Source organism: Notolepis coatsorum, assembly GCF_963971535.1.
Source record: "Notolepis coatsorum genome assembly, chromosome: 18".
Taxonomy (NCBI): domain Eukaryota; kingdom Metazoa; phylum Chordata; class Actinopteri; order Aulopiformes; family Paralepididae; genus Notolepis; species Notolepis coatsorum.
Window position 1 is genome coordinate 52,272,908 of NC_140182.1, and position 22,313 is coordinate 52,295,220.

General features: G+C 42.3%; 1 protein-coding gene across 1 annotated transcript in view; it reads left to right on the forward strand.

The window, feature by feature from the left end:
- The first annotated feature begins 3,834 nt into the window (after positions 1–3,834).
- Positions 3,835–22,313, forward strand: part of gramd2ab (GRAM domain containing 2Ab) — a 164,273-nt gene continuing 145,794 nt past the window's right edge. Inside the window, exon 1 of the mRNA XM_084334767.1 lies at positions 3,835–4,023. The gene's annotated coding sequence lies outside the window, so the exon portion shown is untranslated. The remainder of the gene's footprint in view (positions 4,024–22,313) is intronic.

A 22,313-nucleotide genomic window follows, 5' to 3' on the forward strand; every position in this document is an offset into this window, starting at 1 on the left:
GGTAGTTCACAGTTGAACTTGACGTTACTATCCTATTAGCACGCGGCAATAAGTGCTCTATGTAGACACACAATTACCCACTTCACGTGGTCTTTGACTCGTAATGAAGGCCTTTACTAGTAAGGAGCGAACGATACGTTAAACAAACGTAGTAGGCTAAACACGACTCTATTTGGGGCAATACGAGCCCTACTCTGCACCACACGTTGCGTAGTGGGTGAGGCTTTACTTGGTAGCTGAACCAGACTGAACTGAAGGCGAACTGAAAAGGAAGTTCTGTATTCGCCGCGCCATATTTATATGTACGGGGGACAAATAGTGCCGCTCTGCTTTCGGTAGCCGTATCCTTGGGCAGAAGCGGGCATGCACAGACATGTTATGTCGGTAGCTTTCAAGTCAGCTCTGGGGGGTAAGTCACTGGCGCCTAGGGGATCGCTTCCAATAGGAGAACGAATATTATGGTCTGTCCTGTACCAGGTAAAGGGATATTCCGTGTATATGTACGAAGAATATACAAGGGATATCAAACGATATACAAATATTATACATGGGATCTCAGGCAATAAATATATATATTCGGTTTAATCTGACCCTTTGTAACACTAACGTTACCTCTCATTGTGTCTATTCTACAAGCGTTAACGTTAGCTAGGCTGTCTATTTGCTAACGTTAGCATTAGGTAATAACCGGTTTAAAATGGATGGTGATTACCTCACGTTGTGTCTATTCTACTAGCATTAACGTTACTCATACAAACAATCAATAGCGAGTTATATTGATCACGCTATGTACGATAGCCATGCTAAAACGCTAGCACAACATTAGCACAACATAAGCTTAAGCCTTAACAAGTCAGCGATCTTTTTGCGAGACTAAACTCTCCGCTCGGTGGCAAATTGTGTTGATGTCGGTTTTGTTTAATCAATAAATGAGGCAGAATACACAGTGACTGTATCGTTTGTTTATTGAACTTGTGCCTGCTGCAACCATAATGAAATCCTATGCGAGACATTAAAGATGGTGGCTTTCTGTTTTCGTTCAGACCAGGTTCAGACTCTCCAATGAGTGACGCGTCTCTCTTCTGACCAATCAGTGGTCTGCAGTGTTTCACGTGACTTTTCTAGTACCAGTTCTACCGGCTTGGCACGCGTTTGGAACCACGACAGAGCAGGGACTAAAAAAGTACCCAAAAAGTACCGAAAAAGTACCTGGTACCAGGTACTTTGGTAATGGAAAACCGAAAATACCGAGTAGAGTAGAGTAGAGTAGAGTAGGTACCATGCAGTGGAAAAGCGCCAAAAGGGTGCTCGATACCGCCGTCTAGCGGGATGCGGCCGGTATTGCACCTTGGGGACCTCAGACTCATTCCATATGGTACAACAGGCTCCCTGGGTGGATAATGAATAAAAATATTGAAAAAAGGAAGAAACTACTTTTCTCGTCTTTGGCACCCAAAGAGTTAAAGGCACAAAGACGCCAAATATGACTGCTCTTGCATCCTTTCTCCTCAGCATCCCCGTTACTAACGCTTTCGTTGATAGGGTGTTTTCCCTGATGGCAATGGCGTGGACCGACCAACGAAACCGGTGCAGTGTTTGATTGATTGATTGAAAACTTTATTAACAGATTGCAGAATGGGTACACCGTACAATACTGTAACGTTCCCCCCGGTCCTGCTTCACAACTCCCATTTGTCCATGGACATTTCCCACTCCTGAACTATCCCAGGTGGCCAAAAGGTTCTGGCCCATTAATGGCCTGTATCCGGCAGGCCGGAAGAAATTAATCGGCCCAAGTCCGGTTGCCAGAGTCGGCCAAGTAGGCGGCAATGACTGACTGGCCGATTCCAGCCCGAGTACACTGGGCCAGGTCCGGGGTTGCCGGAAGCGGTGAACGTCCGGAATTGGCGGAATCGGCCCAGTAGGCGGCAATGACTGACTGGCCGATTGCGGCCCGAGTACACTGGGCCAGGTCCGGGGTTGCCGGAAGCGGTGAACGTCCGGAATTGGCGGAATCGGCCCAGTAGGCGGCAATGACTGACTGGCCGATTGCGGCCCGAGTACACTGGGCCAGGTCCGGGGTTGCCGGAAGCGGTGAACGTCCGGTTGCCTAAAGCAGCCCAGATGCGGCCCAAACACACTGGGCCAGGTCTGGTTGCCCGAAGCCTAGCCGACACTGCCAATGCAATACTGGTACTACACAGTAAATTCCGCAGAGTACATTTGACTCAAACTGAGTAAAGAAATTTTACTCAGTTTGAGTGAAATGTACTCAGTTTGAGTCAGCGGAATTTACTCTGTACCCAGTATTCTGCCAGAGCTACTCCACTATCTGCCTATGACCGTACATTACCGGAAATACAGTAGGAAATGGTTGATTAGTAATACAATGCCACATATTTAAGGACCCTTCCCTTTACCAATTCAGTATTGGCATGTCCCTCATTGAAAAATTCAGAAGTTTACATGCTGTCTCCTACTGTACCTCACTGAAATATATTCTCAGTGTATGTGCACATTGTACACAATATACATCATTCTGCAGTGAAGCTCAAATATCAAGTAAAGTTGCTCTTGTTACCTGTCGACCTGGGTTAAGGGATCAACCTCCTCTCTTGGAGTGTTTGTCTCCCCGGTATGCCAGCTGACCCCACAGGATTATGGGGGAGAGCCTCCTCAGAGAACTTCAGAGCCTCCTCCTTAGGGAGTTTTTCAGAGCCTCCTCAGGGAGTTCTTCGAAGCCTCCCCTTTCAGCGGGGCCTCCTTACAGAGCCTCCTCCTCCGGGAGTTTTCAGAGCCTCTTCCTCAAGGGGTCCTCGCGGCGTGCCAGGCGGAGAAGGGCCTTTACCTGTTGTGCCCTCTCGGATGCGCTGGCGGTGTAAAGGGTGGTGTCACGAGTAAACGCCTGGAGAGGTCTCGATGCCATGGCCTCGTTGACCTCACCAGGTCCCTTTTGTCGGGTCCTGGCCCCTAGACTCGGCAGTAAGCCTGCCTTGAGTGGTCCATGGGGCTGGGACCTCCTTCGCGCCCCGCTGCTACGGCTTCGCCCGCAGGGACGCCTTGCGGGCAGCGTCAGGGTTTAATGACCCCGACCCCACAAGGGGTGGAAGCGGTAACACGGGCTTATGTTTCACGTACGTTCCCTGGTAGCGAGCGGGGGCGCACGGTCGGGTAGTCGTGGCCCCTTCTGTCCCGCGGTCTGCTCACCCTGTGTGTTTGTTGGGTGCTGTCCCCTCTTTCGCACAGCCAGTGTTCTGTTCTTCCCCAGGTCCCTCCCCAATGTTCTGATGGTTGTAGGGGACCTCAGCGGGTGCCTGTGTCCCATAGAGCAGAGCGAGAAGCTAGTTACGAAGTATAATGAAGGTTATCCTATAACCCTAGTTATACGAGTACTAGCGAGCGCTCTGCTCTCACTCACTGAGGACCCCTAATTGTCTTCCGAATAACGGTCAAGACTAGGGAAGAGCGGAAGTACGGTCACACCCCTCACTTAAGTGCATGGGCGAGAGTGGGCGTGGCCGGACAGGTGCAGGTGCATTGTAGCAAAATTCTTTCAGGTTGCCCTAAGCAACAAGGGATCTCCCATAGAGCAGAGCGCTCGCTAGTACTCGTATAACTAGGGTTATAGGATAACCTTCGTTTTTGTTCTTCAAGACGCTTCAAGATCTGATTGACTGTGATTTGGGAACTTTTATTTTGAAAGATGCTGACCGGAAGTCGCGAAGATTATGCTGCTCTCTTGACGCAGGCTGCAGGCTGCAGAACAGACAGGTTGTCGTCGCTGGTATCACACGTCCGACTACCCGTTTCTCCTCATGCGGTCTGGAGGACTCAGCATCATGCCCGTCGGTGGCTTCGGATTTGTGTTCTCGGGGACGATGATGCGGACATATACTTATACATACTGTTGTACAACCGACCTGCTTATGTGAAACCTGGGAAATGACGATGCAGGAATAACGCGTAGCACCGAGGAAGGGAGGCTGAGCTTTTCTAGTCGGAGTGAAGCATCGGCGCCAAACGGTAAATATATTATTGCTCGTTCTCATCCAAGCGGTTGTGTCAATAACTTTGACATTCATTAGTTATTACGATTTTTGGGGAAGAGTACCTTTTTTAAATTATGCTCCCAGTCCCAATGGCTACAGTGTAAATATGATTTAAAGCTACTGTAACCTACACTACAGTGTAAATATGATTTAAAGCTACTGTAACCTACACTACAGTGTAAATGATTTAAACCTGCTGTAACCGACAGTGTAAATATGATTTAAACCTGCTGTAACCTACAGTGTAAATATGATTTAAACCTGCTGTAACCGACAGTGTAAATATGATTTAAACATGCTGTAACCGACAGTGTAAATATGATTTAAACATGCTGTAACCGACAGTGTAAATATGATTTAAACATGCTGTAACCGACAGTGTAAATATGATTTAAACCTGCTGTAACCGACAGTGTAAATATAATTTAAACCTGCTGTAACCTACAGTGTAAATATGATTTAAACCTGCTGTAACCGACAGTGTAAATATGATTTAAACCTGCTGTAACCGACAGTGTAAATATAATTTAAACATGCTGTAACCGACAGTGTAAATATGATTTAAACATGCTGTAACCGACAGTGTAAATATGATTTAAACATGCTGTAACCGACAGTGTAAATATGATTTAAACCTGCTGTAACCGACAGTGTAAATATAATTTAAACCTGCTGTAACCTACAGTGTAAATATGATTTAAACCTGCTGTAACCGACAGTGTAAATATGATTTAAACCTGCTGTAACCGACAGTGTAAATATAATTTAAACATGCTGTAACCGACAGTGTAAATATGATTTAAACATGCTGTAACCGACAGTGTAAATATAATTTAAACATGCTGTAACCGACAGTGTAAATATGATTTAAACCTGCTGTAACCGACAGTGTAAATATAATTTAAACATGCTGTAACCGACAGTGTAAATATGACCAAGGACAAGGAGTGTGAAAAGCGTAATTGATTGATAACCTGCTCATCTTAGCTTTAAAGAAAGAAAGTAGCCTACATGGACTTTATTATTTCATTGCTATGTTGGCTTATAGCACATTATGTAAAACAGTAGGCTATTAGAACAGTCTACCATCACATGGAAGCTATTGTCACCTGGAGCATGGTAATGGTCATTATCTGTAAATTACATAATGTCCCAAGCCCCACTACACTCAATATCTTCATAATTTGAATAGGTGAAATTCAAAACCATTTATAACATATTCATTATGTTAACATACAGAACATATTAACAGACAGAACATATTAGCAGACAGAAAATATTAACAGTACATATTAACAGACGGAACATATTGTAAAATAATTATAAAACAGCAGAACAACACCGAAAGGCAATAATGTCTAAAGGCCTGTCACAAACAGGTTGACTCAAGGACTAGATTAATACCAGACCTATGTCTCTGTGCCTGCACATGAGAAACACAGCCACAATCTGCTGTGTTACGTGTGCAAATCATTCTGCAATATATCTACTGTCTTAAAGAAATTTAAAACCACGATAGCTGGATGAGCTGTCGAGTTTCAATAGAAACAAAGAACATTCTGTGGCTATCAGAAGACGATGGGGGAGTCAGAAGAACCAACAAACTGTATAAAGTATATGCACACTGGCTTTTAGGCCGAATGGTTGACAGCTAAGTTGAGCTAACTGGATCCACCAGTCTTTGGGGCACGAAGCTTAGCAGCTCCGGACTCGAGAGTATACTCTGTTGTTACCTGCTCTGTTAATTTTTACTACTTTTGCATGAATAAACTACAAGGAAATCCACGATTGACAAGAACTATATTATTTGTCGCAGCGGATCCTCCTCTTTTACAGACGGAACATATTACAGAACATATTAACAAACACTTCTGGCGCCAACAGCAGAGGGCGCTGATGGCCCTTCAGCGCCAGTGCTTTATCCAATGTATAGGACTTATTTGCGAGTGCTTAAAATATATCAAATATAATAGCAATAGGGGGCGACTGGGTGGCGGTCCCGGTCTCGACTCCCCGAGTCAGCGTTGCCTGCGGCTTGGGCAAGTCATACTATCTCAATTGGCAGAGGTAGCGGGTGGAAAGTCGATGGGTGGGGATTGGACGTTGTGGACAGCGACTCCTACAGGTCGGTTGGGTGAAGCCTGTACAGCAGAGACAGGAAGTATCGGGGGCAGCGTGAGCCTCCCACGGCGTCCCACGCGTTACTTCGCGACAGGCTGCCTCGTGTACCGGAGGGGACGCGTGATGCAAGGCTTCTATCCTCACTACAGCCGACCAGTGGGAGGCATAGTCTAGCAACGTTCAAGACAGGGGAGGGGAGAATTGAAGGGGAGAATTGGCGATACGAAATTGGGATGGGAGAAAAATAGAAAAGGAGAAAAAGTGGATAAAAAAAAATTATATATAATAGCAATATATCTAAATAACACAGTGATCGTCAATGGGTTGCTTCCAGTCAACATGCACAAAACAGATAATTATTTCATACATAAATTTCCGTTTTATACTGTGATGAATATGAATATATTTCTAGAGCGTTCTGTCTCATCTCAATAAACTCCAGCAAATCGAGCTTCAATGTATTTAGTTAGAAATCGTGCCATTTGTCGCTTGATTTATTGCAGACCCTTCAGACCCTGTCTGAGCTGGCAGACGGTCAACACCGCCCTCTACTGCCTTGCGGAGCTATTGCACTCCATTGGAAATGGGCTGGTGTGTTTTCTGAGCCGCGCTACCAGGGCCATTTCATGTATGCACGAGAAGGTATAATAATGATAAGCTAGCGTTGATTTCAGGATGATTAGATAATCAGCCGAAAAATTACAACGTGATGACTAGGGCTGTCTTAAATACTTCGAAGCTTCGAAGCTTCGTTCGATGGCACGAGCTTCGAACATAAAAAAAAATCGAAGTTAATTTTTTTTTCTTTTTGTCTTTTTTTTTTCTCAAATCTTGCGCCTCCATTCCAATGAAACGAAAGTAAGCTGCGCCTTCCCGCCTCCATTCCAATGAAACGAAAGTAAGCGGCGCCTCGACTCCACCTCTCTACAACAAGCATGTGGAGATTATCTGTGTTGAAAACAACAAGGACATGTGCAGCAGACATGTCGACGAAGAAGTCATCAGACGTGTGGTTACACTTTAAAATATGCAAAGACAATGCCCAAAAAGCCAAGTGCCAGATATGCCAGAAGAAAATGGCATATCACCACTCTACAACAACTTTGTCAAATCACCTAAAAAACGTAAGTATCGTTGTACACGACGGCGACGCCACACAAAACATTAATAAGGCTATGCCTATGCTGCTATGACTAATGTGTTACCAAGTTGGCTAATTTAATTGTAATCATCTGCTTTTGTAGGTGCATTGTCTGATATAATTATAAATTATAAATTAAATATAATATAATTGTTTGTTTGATAGATGAAGGTTGCAACATAATTATGTAATGTCATGTCGTTGGCTGTGAGAGCAGCCCCACTGCACCCAGGCAGCACAGCCGAGTGAAACCTTGTTGGCTGCGTCACAGTCACGAAAGGGGCTACTTAATTAATTAATTAATCCAATCCACTTTATTTATAGAGCACATTTAAAAACAACAAAGTTTACCAAAGTGCTGTACAAGTCCCACAACATAAGATACAAATTAAAATTAAAAATTAAAAGAAATTATAATTCATATTTTTTTTCTTTTTCTCAAAGCTTCGAATTAAAATCGAAGCTCGGCCCGAAGCTTCGATTGCCAAAAAAAGCTTCGAAGGTCAGCCCTAGTGATGACTGGATTACACTAAAATGCCTTTTTCTCGTCTTTTCCTGGAATGACTCAGAATCACCCAATACTCGTATTCAAAACGGTATAAAACGGAAATGTACGGATGAAAAAACAATCTGTTTTGTGCATGCTGGGGCTTATCAAAATAAATGGTTTTTTATGAGTTAAAAAAATAAAGGTTTTTATTTTATTTATTTTTTACAATAAAGTTTCATAAAAATCTTAGTCAAACCTTTAGTATTATGGATATTAAACATGCTGGCAGAGTACATGCATCCATGTTGTTGTGAACATTTTAATTAAATAAAGCAATTCCCTATCCATAGTTGCTGTGAAAAAAGAATAAAAATAAAAAATTTAATAAATTCCCTACCTACCCATGGCCTTAACTGACAACCAATAGGAACCAAACTATTTATTTTGTTAGGCCTGACTGGAAGCAACTCACTGACAATCGACGGGTGTATTAGACCCATAGCTATAATTGTTACGACGAGGTAAGGTGGAGGTAGAACCCAAGGCAGCAGGACGAGAGTGAGCAGGGATATGAGGCAGGAGATGACGGTCACGATTTAAAGAGCCTTTACTTAGCAACGTGACAAATGTACATACAAGCACAAACAATAGGCACAGCCGTGCTGGCTCTAAATACAAAACAAAACCTAACCAGAAGATGGACTGAACACACGGAATAAAAGAGCAATAAAACAGAAAACGAATATACACTTACTTTAGACAGAACACAACTACAGGGCAAGGACGACGTTTTGACAAAGACATCACAGGAACAGGTAACAAGGAGGAATGACTCCACAACCAGGTGAGGACAACCCACACTTAAATAGCAAGACTAATTACCAATTGACCACAGCTGGCAAGCCAGTCTAAAACAATACATCAACCACAAGGACACAAGAGCATAAACCAAAACATAACCAGACAGGGGACCCACATCAAACAAGGGGAGGGAAACACACCATGACACCACATTAATCATACTATTAATTATATTCAATACATTAGTCAACAACATGGTTACTGTGCTGGGCTGCACCATCTGCGGTTGACCACTAGAGGGTGGTATGAGACCATTGTTCACATCATTCCTACTGTCTGTTCCTTGTCTGGGACAGTGCGACCCATTGTTCACACTGTGTCTGTGGTGTTGACTCTCCCAGACTTGGGCTGGTCTGGGAGTGTAACAATAATATAAGATATATTTTAAGCACTCGCAAATGTCGCAGTCTAAAACTACCGTATATCCATTGAATAAAGACCTGGCGCTGAAGGGGGATCAGCGCCCCCTGCTGCTGGCGGTCAATGTGTTAAGCAAAAAAGCCCTGTACGGTAAAGTACTTTGTTAAGTTTGTTTACATATTTAGTTTTGGTCTGATGTGTAGGTTGGAGTTGAGTAGGGACAGCAGGACGGGTTGCTACTGCTGGCCACACCCCAGGCTCTACCAAGAGACGTTTGGAGAAATTCACAGAATAATATGTAAATAATAATTACTAGGTGTCTAACGGTACACGTATCCGTACCGAACTGTTTCAGTACTGGACCTTTGGTTTAGTATGCGCTGTGTATCGAACGAATGCAATGGTACGTTAACTCATTGACTGCCACGCTGTTTTTCCATCTGTACTCTCTGGTGCCAGCGTTTTTGACCATTTTCACGATGTCTTGCTGACCCATCGTATATTCTATATTATAGCTATGGAGACAATAGTATAGCTCATTTGAAAGGTAATATTTATACTCCAACAGGGAACAAACCGTTTATTTCTACATACCTTCGTTCCTGCGCAATCCCAGGCTAAAACCTGTCCCGTTTCAAAATAATCCAGTTTCATTTCCTGGATATGACGTGTTTTCTGTGCAGCATGCGCATTTCGTGCGGGTTGCTTGCCTGACCTATATTATTTCCAGGTCAAAGGTAAACATGACCATAGTAGAATGATTCTATTCACAAAGCCACCATGGGGGGGGGGGGGGGGGGGGGGGGGAATGTAACGTTAACTTTACATTCAAACAGCCTGTTTGAAAATACTAGAATCCAACATAGTCTGGTGAAAACGCACCTTATGTTATGGATGGATCATCATCGTTTGTCCTCTTCATAATAATCTCCAATAGTTCGCTCTCTATCGCCATTGCCAAACGATATAGTTGGCTCTAGTCTGGGGTGCTCTCAACTCTGTTGTCGGCGACAGATAATGTTATATGCTTGGCCGGTTTGACTATAGTATTTTTATGATTTACCAGAAGTGCTAAGTCCAATGTAGTCTGGTGAAAACGCACCTTATCATCCATAAGTGTGATCGTTTTGTCCTCTTCATTATAATCTCCAATAGTTCGCTCGCCATTGCATAGGCAGTTGAATGAATGAATGAATGAAAACTTTATTTAACAGATTGCAGAATGGGTACAATACAGTACGGCTCAATACATACAATTGTTAAGGGGATGCAGACCTGAGAAAGACGTTTGTCTTGTTTCCATCAGGGTCCCCCATTTTCAATTCATATAGAGAGTTCCGAGGCTAGTGGCTACTAATATGGCCAGCAGTGAGTGAGCAACCCCCCCCCCCACAGTAAACTAGCCCAGTTCAAAAGGTAGGCGATACTGCCACCTATCGGGATTCGATCATCATTTCAATTCCAATTCACTCAGAGCTACCAGGATCACACAAGAAGGTCCGGCTGACTGTAGTATAATAATAATTAAAAAAGAATAAAAAAACTAGTATACCGGTACTCGTTTTTGGTGGCGAAAGCATGGCAGCCAAAAACTAGTCAATCAATGAGTTAACAACTAACGGAACGCACGTGGAGAACTTTTTTTTGCGTGCAGAATTTTATTCAAAACTCCCAAGTTCACTCCTTCCCAAAATATAACTTGCGCAAACGGCCGGATGTTGTTTGTTCAGCCCACGCACAACACTGAGAGATTACCTGTAATTTAGCATAGCCTCAAACACACACACACACCCTCTCTCTCTCAGTGCGTGAGGTGGAATTTGTGCTAGATTGAGAAGGGGCTGTCTCTCGGAGATCAAATTAATGATAGTTTACGGCATTTAGAACGGACATTCATATATACAGCAACGCGCCTCTGAACAAGGTGTGATAAACATGAATTGATATCTTTTCCTTGGCATGAAATGGGAAATAGTAATCAAACCATTAGGGACAGCTTCTTTCTCTATTCAATAACGTTTTACCCTGAGGGATGATTTACAATAAAGTGCTAAGAACTGAAAAGTTGGCTACTTACATTCTTGATGCTAGAACTCCCAAAATAGCGTTAGCATAAAAATAGTTAGGCCAGCTATAGTTTACATAGCTTGCATAAAACTGTCTCGAGGTTCCACAATATTTTTTCTCCGCCTGATTTTCTATGCTTTTCTCCCCATCCCAATTTAGTCGTAATGCCAATTCCCCCCCTCCCCTACCTGGCCGTTGTGCGCATGTTCCCCCTACTGGTCGGTACAAGGGAACCCTGAAGTCTACCACATGCTTCCTCCGACACATGCGGAGACAGCCAGCGGCTCTCTTTTCACCTGGCAGCAAGGACTCATTGGTGAAGTGTAACGCATGGGAGGTCACGCTGCCTTCACCATTTCCTGCCTTTCGCTGAGCAGGCGCCCAGACCTGACCTGTAGGCGTCGCTGTCCACAACGCCAGATTACCACCCACGACTTCCCTCCCGCTAACTCAGCCAAACGAGTTAGTATGACGATCGGCCCAAGCCGCAGGCAATGCTGACTCCGGGATTCGAGACCGCAGCCTCTTGCATTGGTGACGAGCGCAATCTTCGCTATGCCACCCGACCGCCCGAGGTTCCACAAGTTAATCAAAATCCGAAGTATTTCCAACCGGGGCTTGAAATGCTCAGAGTGCCAATCACTGTTTTCGCAACCGATGGTCGCGTTGTTGTTGTTGTTCATTACTACACATTCTTCAGCTCAATGACGTTGCGCGTCTCCTATCTGTCATGCAGCGCATTCATTTCTTAACGTTTTCTTCATTTTCTTAACAATAAAAAAAAAGTCGATTATTCATTTGATTGACCGTTTTTATAGCCAATGAGATTCTGGAGCTAATGGTATCTTACATGAGGGCCGATTCCTACGGTAAAGAGAGAGAAGAAGACAAAGAAGTTGTTGGAGAATTATTACAAATACAAGGATTACAAAAACATCTGTAAAGACTTCAGGCTATGGAACCATTATGTTTTCCAGCTCCTACCTCTCTCAGCTGGAACTCAAAAACAGGCATCTGGCAACAAGTAAACAAAACGTGAGTAAGCAAAACCTTTATTTCAGTGTGTTCAAACCTCTAACTCTATTACATTAGCACTAGTGATTCTTCTCCTGTTGTGGAAGAAAGTTCATAATGTTTCCTTTCAAAAGAGACCAGACTCATGCTTGTGCTATAAGTGGTTCAAGTAATAAATAGCAAATTACTTTGGGTATGCAATCGTCAGGCGTTTTATGCAAAATGTGCCCTCAGCATAAGAGCATTAAGAGGCGTGATTTTTTTCCGTAGCCGTAATTTGCGAAGACGCTCTCTGATTGGCTAGCCTGTGTACAGCGAAGACCCTCTCTGATTCATTTAGCTCCGACGGGCTCTGGGATCGAAATGTCCACCTTGTACACACAAGATTGTTCGCACATTCCTAACCCTAACTATAACCCTGTAATGTGCGAACAATTGTACTGTACAAGGCGGACATTTCTATCCCCCAGAGCCCGTCGGAGCTAAACCAATCAGAGAGGGTCTTCGCTGTACACGGGCTAGCCAATCAGAGAGCGTCTTCGCAAACTACGGCTACGGAAAAAAATCACGCGGTTAAGAGAGTGGCAAATTTAATTGGCCTGTTATCTATCCATCGTTTGGACTTGAAATTTAACAACAATGGTCCTCATTCTCGAACGGACATACGTAAAACTTATCAAGGATTCCCTTCGTAACTCGATTTACGTACTTATTCGGCATTCTCGAACGGCTTGGTATTGTAAATTCTTTGTAGGATTTCAACTAGAAACTGTGATCGTGTTTGTCGAGCATGTTTTACGTCCGGTAAAACACAAAACTGTAGGGATGTAACGGTACACAGAAGCCACGGTTCGGTACGTACCTCGGTATTGGGGTCACGGTTCGGTACAACAGAAAAAAAATATTTATAATAATTATTATTAATATAATTTATTATTATTATTTTTTTTAATCTTTTTAAATGTATATATTATATTTATGATAATAATAATAATAATAATAATAATAATAATAATTATTATTATTATTATTATTATTATTATTATTATTATTATTATTATTATTATTATTATTATTATTATTATTATTATTATTATTATTATTATTATTATTATTATTAAATAGAATAATTTTCTATAGGAAAAGTATGTTTATTTTTTTTATTTGATCAGCTGTGCCTGTGAGTCCGGCAATGTATGGGGCTGCAGATTTACCCTACTCCGGTGGGGGAGAATGTTGGTGTGTTTGTTGGTGTGTTTCTTTCCATTGGTTTCATTTGGTTAACATTATTGGGCGAACAAGAAAACGAAAGAAAACTGTAAAATTGTAATGACCCTGCAGCTGTTCCAATGTAAATGTGCCTCGGTGTGACCGACCACGCGCGCTGTTCTCGCATGGACCTCGCGAGTGCCTGCATGTGCGACTAGTCTGTTTGCGCTGTGAGGCGGATTCTTCGTATGGCTGCACGTACCGCACCGTGACGGCCGTACCGTAAATTCGCTGGACGAATACATGTACCGTTACACCCCTACAAAACTGTGATCGTTACAAAAACATGTTTCAGGTTCGGTAAAATAGACATAGAATATAGCTTACCTTAGCCAGAAGGTATTCCAAAAATTCATACTCCCTTATTCAATAACAATGCACTCCTGATTGGAAAACGACCTATAAGATTCCCTAGATGGGAAAAGCAGGGCATACACACAGGGTTTTCAACAAACAGGGTTTTTGTAGTTATGAGGAAATACACAAAAAATGTAATCTCACCAGTTCCACATATAATTTTTACGCACAGTTATTGTTATGTTTGAAGGCTCATGGTGTCCCATTAAGGATACCAATTGAACACCACAGATACCACAAATTCTTCTATGAAAGAGAGACATCGAGAGGTTTTGTATCAGATTTTTATCATCAATTACTAACGTCCTCGTATGAAATCCTCCACCTAGACTCAGTCTGGAGGAGGGATATACCAGACCTGGAAATAAATTTTGATTGGCAAGAAGCCTGGGCAAATGTTCGACTTGCGTCACGTAACCCGGACCATCAACAAATCAATCTTAACTATATTCATAGGACATACCTGACTCCTATAAGACTGAACAGAATGGGTCTTAAACAAGACTCCAGATGCTCCTTATGTACAAATGGGGATGAGGGTACATTTATGCACATGTACTGGGATTGCCCACCAGTTAAGATATTCTGGAAAGAAGTGACCCAGCAATTATCAAATCTCTTAACTCTGAATATACCTGTACACCCCGCTGTATTACTGTTGAATGATGTTTTCGAGTTTGCAGTCCCTATACAGCTAAAGAGATTGGTTTTATCTGGTATCACAGTGGCTAAAAAGCTGATAGCATCACGATGGTTTCAACCGGAAAAAATTTGCCGGAAGGTCTGGATTCTTACATATCTCGAAGTGATTTATCTAGAAATATCTACAGCAAGAATTTTGGGTCTCAGTGAATCCAAAATTACAAGGTGGTTAGAAGTGGTGGAGAGAATAAAAACTAGCATTTGAATGGTAGTGCCTGGTTAGGAGCGAATGATGATGGATGGATTATCCAAGGGGGGGGCCCGGGGGGGGGGAGCGAGCGAGAGCATATGTGTATAGGGTATTAGATAGCAAGTATTAGGTGTATACCTTGTATATTACATTTATTTAAATGGTAATTTCATTGGATGTGCACTGTTAATTAATGCTTGTATATCTAATTTTATGTTGTTATGTTTATGTTTATGTGTTTGTTTAAAAAATAATAAAAAAAATATATATAAAAAAGAAAAACTGTGATCGTTACAAAAACATGTTTCAGGTTCCGTAAAATAGACATAGAATATACCTTACCTTAGCCAGAAGGTATTCCAAAAAGAATAATTCCAAGTGATCGCATCGCCATCGCGATTACCCGTGTATATGTCTATACTCGTTTATATGGTAAATAGGCTTTAGGCAACAAAATCTTGAGGCGATTGCTGTCTCTCTGTCCAGGCAGGAGGAGGAGCCATTGCACAAAAAAAAGGAAAAAGTGTATCCACACCAAGCCATTCCAGTTCAAAGGTAGGCGATACTGCCACCTGGTGAGATTCGATCGTCATTGCAATTCCAACGTAGGTAAATGAATCATAGACACCTAGAATCATAGACCGGCTGACCATATAGAACGGGGATCAAAGGAAAATATCAAAAGATCAAAACCCGAGTATACTCGGGTTTTGGCGCTCAACGCATGGCGAGATAACCCGACTAGGGCCTGTACACTGCGATGATATGATCGCAAATTGCCCCCTAATTTGGTCCGTGCGAGTTTAAAATAATATCTGGGGGCAAGCTTGCGAGTGGTGATTTCAACCCTTCAATCGCATTTCACTCCTAAATTAATCCATACAAATTGTAGTAAAACATTAGCCTACAACCAGGGCTGTACAGTGCAATATAATGTTGCGGTTGTAATTTCATTAGACAGACCAGCGCGGACCTTTAATAACATGCAATTTAATTGACACAAGCAATGAGCTAACGGTAGCTGCTAACCAAGGTATCCATTAGGATTATGCTAAGCTAACTAGCGATCTCTGCTAACCAAGGTATCCATTAGGATTATGCTAAGCTAACTAGCGATCTCTGCTAACCCTGGAAAACGGTCAAACGTTCCATTCGTGAGGAAAGGGGTGGGTTATATTGACAACGCTTGACAACAGAAGTTTAAACATAACTTCATATTTATTGGTTATTCATTTCTGTATATCATTGAATTTCCATCTCCGTGTGTCTCCATCTCCATCTCTTCCTGTTTACATTCGAGTGTGACGTCATCACCTACGGCAGCTTAGACGATCAAAACGCGAACCTAGAACAAAACCCGAAGGGGGGGGCTGGCTCTCTTGTTCGTTCTCGCCCCCTCTCGCTCTCTCTCTCTCTCTCTCTCTCTCTCTCTCTCTCTCTCTCTCTCTCTCTCTCTCTCTCTCTCTCTCTCTCTCTCTCTCTCTCTCTCTCTCTCTCTCTCTCTCTCTCTCTCTCGCTCTCTCTCTACATTCAATGATTTAAAGTAGCCAAATGTTACACACAGTATAAATACTAACTGGATAGTTGATGATATAAACATTTAATTTCATTATCTGAAATATTCTAAAATCATTAAGTCTGTGTGATTATTATTTTCTCACAGTAGTGTGTGTGTATATATATATATATATATATATATATATATATATATATATATATATATATATATATATATATATATATATATATATATATATATATGTGTGTGTGTGTTTGGCTAAAGTGGATAGAAAACACAGTACTGTGTAAAAGGCACCCAAGAGTTTTTATATAAATTGTCTTAGATGTAAATAATTTTTTTTATTAGTGTGTCAGTAGACTACTCTTACATTTTCATTAAATTATTTTTTAAAGCATCTTCATGGTTTAATAATGCAAACATATGTTGCAGGGACTTATTATAATCATCATATTGGCGTGACTGTATGCATCAAAGGGTTAAATCAAGCATTTTTAAGTGCTTTAGAGGAAATGTCAAAATATCGCGATATCATTTAGAGGCCATATCGCCCAGCCCTACTATAATGGTAAAATAGTTATTTAAAAATTTGCCCCTAAAAAATATTCTTTGCCCCTAAATTTCTCATTTAGGGGCAAGTGTGCCCCTAGTGAAAAAGCTTAGCGTACAGCCCCTCGGGTATGGCCGTGGCAGGTGGCTTAGTGAAGATACTGTACACACTTGTCAAGAGCCAATCACACAGTGGAAGCATTTTTGAGTTTGGTAAATAAATGCTTTGCTTTTTTCAAGTGACATGAGAAGTTTTTTTCTTTGGCAATCAAAAACATGCTTTTTTATTAATATATCACAGAATAAGTTTGCCCCCTATTCCCACCGTTCTGCCTATTCAGCCCAACCGAACCAATGCATTCAATACATGATTCGGCTCCATCAACAGGGTTCTGGGGCGGCTCACCATTCGCCCAATTTCCCGCAGTATTCCCTTTAAAATCCCCTCTGTTTCCCTTCGTCATTGTTACTCAATAGGCAGCACGTTCTGAAATAGGTTTCCAAACTTTATTCATGAGGGTTGTTAAATTGCTCTGTTCTCTGCTTGATATACAGATGTAGCCCTTAGGACGGTCTACCCCTGCCAAGTGGTTACCGGTGGTTGCCGTATTAACCTCTTAACGTTCGGTGTACCGTATAGTATGCCACGCCTGTGCACGGGACGCACGCATGTCGCGGCACTTTGCCCTTGTCTGCCGGCTCCGGACTGCATTTTTTGCCATGCAACCAATACATTGTTGGAAACTTGAATTTGCCGCCTTCCACACTCAACCTATTGCGCGCTTCGGGTCTCGAGTTACAAGACGAAATATCCGGCGAGCATCATTTGACGACCCACTCCGACGAGTGACCACGTCCGGTTGTAAACAGTCCTGAACTGACCAGTCACCGCTGATGGCGAAAATGATTGACCACCGTTGTAGCCAAGGAGTGTCTGCTCCGAAAGCTATCCCAGACGAGCGCTGATTGCAACTAGAAGGGGGCAGAAGAAGACAAACAAGCTCTTTGTTTTGACTCGCGCGTCTGAATGAATGGAAGTGGATGGCAATTTTGGATAATCACGGTGAATTATTGCGGTACACACATTACAAAAACCTTTGTAAAACACAAAGTTTACGTGGGATTTTTATAAATTTTGGACCTGTATGACTAAGACTTCAGGCTATGGAACCGTTATGTTTTCCAGCTCCTACCTCTCAGCTGGAACCCAAAAACAGGCATCTGGCAACAAGTCAACACAAAAGTAAGGAGCAAAATTCTTTTTTAGTGTGTTCAAACCTCTGTTTCTCTATTACATTAGCATTCAAAGTGATTTATCTTTATTGTGTAAGAAACTTCAGAATGTTACCTTTCAAAAGAGACCAGACTCATGCATGTGCTATAAGAATAAAGTATAATAAATCACAAATTATGTTTTGTTTTATGGTTTGTTATTTCCGTTGTCGTTATTGTTGTTGTTACTATGTCCTCTGGGCCCCGTTCCTCGTACCTGGATAACTGAGTTAGCCGGATAACTTTAACTGGATAACTGAGTTAGCCGGACTTTCCGGTTCCCCGTACCTGGATTTTCCAAATCACCATGACAACAGATCCAAAAGTTTGAGCCTGGTCGAAAGCAGAGTTTAAGTTCAAGTTAGCCTGAACCATCGCCACGCCCCCGCAAAGAAGTGACAGCCCGTTTCCTGAAATTATTCCCACAGTCTACGATCTGCATTATACCATTCTGAATTACGTTTTTGTGCTCCATTCTTCCAGAGGGGGCTTTTGAAATGTAAAATAGACCCAAAATGCTGATACTAAATTCACTTTGTCCTAAATAATGCACGTTATATATACCGTGGCGCTCGCTCGTGCGATGTACACATTATGTGGTTATTTTAATTGTAACTGGGATTAAGATGTCTGATGAGATGCGCTGTTTGACGGATTTGAGAAATTGAATGAGCCGTTGACGTCACATTAATGAATGAGGATAAAGAGATAAACTTCATTCAAAACAAAGAATATTCTAAACACGGGTCTCTCGTTCATTAATGTATAAACAATGGATTTATCCCATCTGGCACAGTGGTGCAGCGGTAGTGCTCAAGCCTGCCAACCCAGCGACCGGGGTTCAAATCCCCGTGTTTCCAATATAATTTTTTTGAATATAATATTAATGATTATACGCCAAAGTAGCCTGGTTTTAAGTTAAAATATTATAAATCTACATGCATTGAGGATGTCATTCTTTATATAGCTCTCAACGTGCACCAAATTGAATTATTCCTATATTGCAAAAAGAAGGAAAAGACTAGGGTCTCGAACCCCGGTCGTCTGCGTGATAGTCAAAACAACAACCCGTTAGACCACATTGGAGATAAGTTAAAGATCGACTATACATCGATCAATGGGTAAGAGAGCCGTATCGTAATTCTGTATAACAGTTTAACTAATTATTTTCGCTAGCAAGATCTCATTTGATTATTCAATCCAGCAGGCAAGTTTAAAGAAATATAATCTGATTGATTGAGGTAATGAGGGACTTAAAATTTGCCTATAGATAACGCATTTAACTTGTCGGCGAGGCGATTGAGCCGTATTGCAATCTGTCAATAAAGTTTTAAATCAATTAATCAATCAATGCCGTTAGAGAATCAGGATCTCTGCCATCGATACGTGCTGGCTTTTCACCTGAAGCGGCCGCGCGCATTTAGCCTGAGTCGCAAGTCTGGCTTGAGTTAACGAGACTGAATCCACCTTCGAGGAACAGGAAAATCCCGGCTTCAATCATCTCGTTAACTGAATCTGGATAATGACATCTTGATCGACTTAGTTGAACCACGTACGAGGAATGGGGCCCTGAAGTCCTGTTTATTGTTGTTATTACTGTATTGTGTTGTCTTGTTTCATGTAAAATAAAAGAAATAAAAAAAAAAATGTGATCACAAAAGAAAGATTTCGCAAATTACTTTGGGTATGGAATTGTCAAAAACGAAAAAAGATTTTTGCCCGATCCTTAACACTTTCAGTGCCCATCACGTCATATGACGTTTTATCAGCCCAATGCCTGAATGCCCACGACGTGTATTAGCGTTTTATTTTTTTATTAGCGATCTGATTTCATATTTCATCAACCGAGTCTCCCGTTGGTACAGCAGCTCCTTCAGCAGCTCAGAATGGAAAAAAGCACCCCCTATCCTCTATCCCTGAGTAACTGCACGTCAGTCGCTTAGACTGACCTGGGATCAGTCGATATGTAGAGGCGGAGCCAGCTGGCTCCCTGAGCTGGCAAGCTGTCTGCTCAACATGGAAGTCATCGCGGGACGGGAATCAGCCTGGAATATATATTCACAGTAGCCAATCGATAGTAATAATAATAATAATAATAATGGATTGGATTTATATAGCGCTCTTCGTGACACCCCAGTGACCCCAGAGCGCTTACAGAGTCCATTATTCGTTCATACACAGTCATACCGGTGGTGGTAAGCTACAATTGCAGTCAGAGCTGCCCTGAGGCAGACTCACGGAAGCGTGGCGAATAATCATCGCCTAAGGCCCCTCCGACCACCACCAACATTCATTCACATGCATACACATTCATACGAGGCAAGTGGGTTAAGTGTCTTGCCCAAGGACACAACGGCAGTGGGATGGACATGGGCTTGAGCGGGATTCGAACCACCAACCCTTCGATCATTGGACGTCCTGCTCTACCCATGAGCCACTAGTAGACAGTACTAGTGATCGATTTTTGGAATGGCGATCAGGAATTGGAATGATCTTTTTGGAGAACATCTGATCTGAGGTAAGGAATCTATTTTACCAGTCTTGGGATAATCAGAGTTGTATTCGCTGAGATATCAACGTGTCCCCTATGTGTGTGTGTGTGTGTGCACGATCGCTGATGAGGAACTCAGATAATCAGATCATTTTTAGCCCCAGCGTGCATACGTACACATATACTATCCATAATCTAGCGTTTATTTGAAAACGATTCATAAATAGGCCGACAAATGACAATGTTTTTGTGTATTCTAGAATATTCCAGTAAACGTCTTTTATCATGGAATCTTTTTTATTTTCCTTGAAAACGAGGGCTTTTCAAAATGCTATAAAACGAAAATGAACCGATAAAAAAACAATCCGCTTCGACAATGTTGACTGGAAAACGAGTCATTGATAAGCGACGGGCAGATTAGACACATAGCCATAATTTAAAACATAGATTAGGCGTTATTAACGCTAACATTGAAGTGGATGGTGGGCATTCAACCGGTAAATCAAGGTTAAGCTTGGGCTCTGAAAGTGTTTACCCTTATCCTTTTTTTTTTATCCACTTTTTCTCCTATTTTTCTATTTTTTCTCCCATCCCAATTTCACTGTGCCAATTCTCCCCTCCCCTGTCTTCAACGTTGCTCGCATATGCCCCCCACTGGCCGGTTGTAGGGAGGATAGAAGCCTTGCATCACGTGTCCCCTCCGATACACGAGGAGGCAGCCTGTCACATCTTTTCACCTGCCAGCGAGGACTCTCATTGGCGAGGTGTAACGTATGGGAGGCTCACACTACCCCCGCCATTTCCTGTCTCTGCTGTGCAGGCGTCCCCCAACCGACCTGTAGGAGTCGCTGTCCACAACGTCCAGATTACCACCCATCGACTTCCACCGGCTAACTGCCAATTGAGTTAGTATGACGGCCGGCCCAAGCCGGAGGCAACGCCGACAGCCGGATTCGAACCCGGTGTCTCTTGCCTTGGTGACGAGTGCAATGTCCGCTGCGCCACCCAGCCGCGCCATTACCCTTATCCTTGTAGCTAACGCGCCAGGTTTCCATAGCCTACTTTCACTGTGTGTCACTATATTTGGAGAGCTATATCTATATTCTATATTATAGCTATGGAGACAATACTATGGTCATTTGACAGTGACTTTCTCCCGCCGAACATGCAAAAAAGAGATAATTTTCTCATGTATACGTTTGCGCGTTATCCCGCGGTGAATATTGTATAGTTTAGGAGTGATCCTGGCTAATTCCTGAAAAGCTGAGTTATAGGGCGCTACGCGAATTCTGCTATAAGCGTTGGCGTTTCTTGCCTGGACATGCTACTATTTCCAAATCAAATGTATATAATAGGTATTATGTTTCATCATGAGTGCATGAAAGGGGGGGGGGGTAGTTTTTTGATGCTTTGATAGACAGTAACAGCATTCGTTTTGAACACCACACACGCTGATCAGCTGGATCGATATGAAATCATTGTAGGATCAAGGTGAAATTGACGTCAGATAGCTTTAACAAGCTAACATTACATCATGACAAAACCCGGAAATTATTATATTCAACCAGAGCAAATGAGACAAGTGACAAGAGAAGAGAAGACAGCACTGTGTGTCGAGTGAGAGGAGGAGGCGGGGCTATGTGGGCAAGAGGGAAGAGAGAGTGAGAGGTATCCATATTGTGGACAATGAGTATTGAAACCTTTTAAAATATCCAGAATGCATATGTATTGAAAAATCCAAAGCATTTTTACAACACTAACGTGTACTGAAAAGGTTTCTGAATATCTGCCACATTTTCCTATGTTTATGTCTATTGTTTATGTATTTGTTGTAGTGTATGTGGATAGATATCTTTCATGT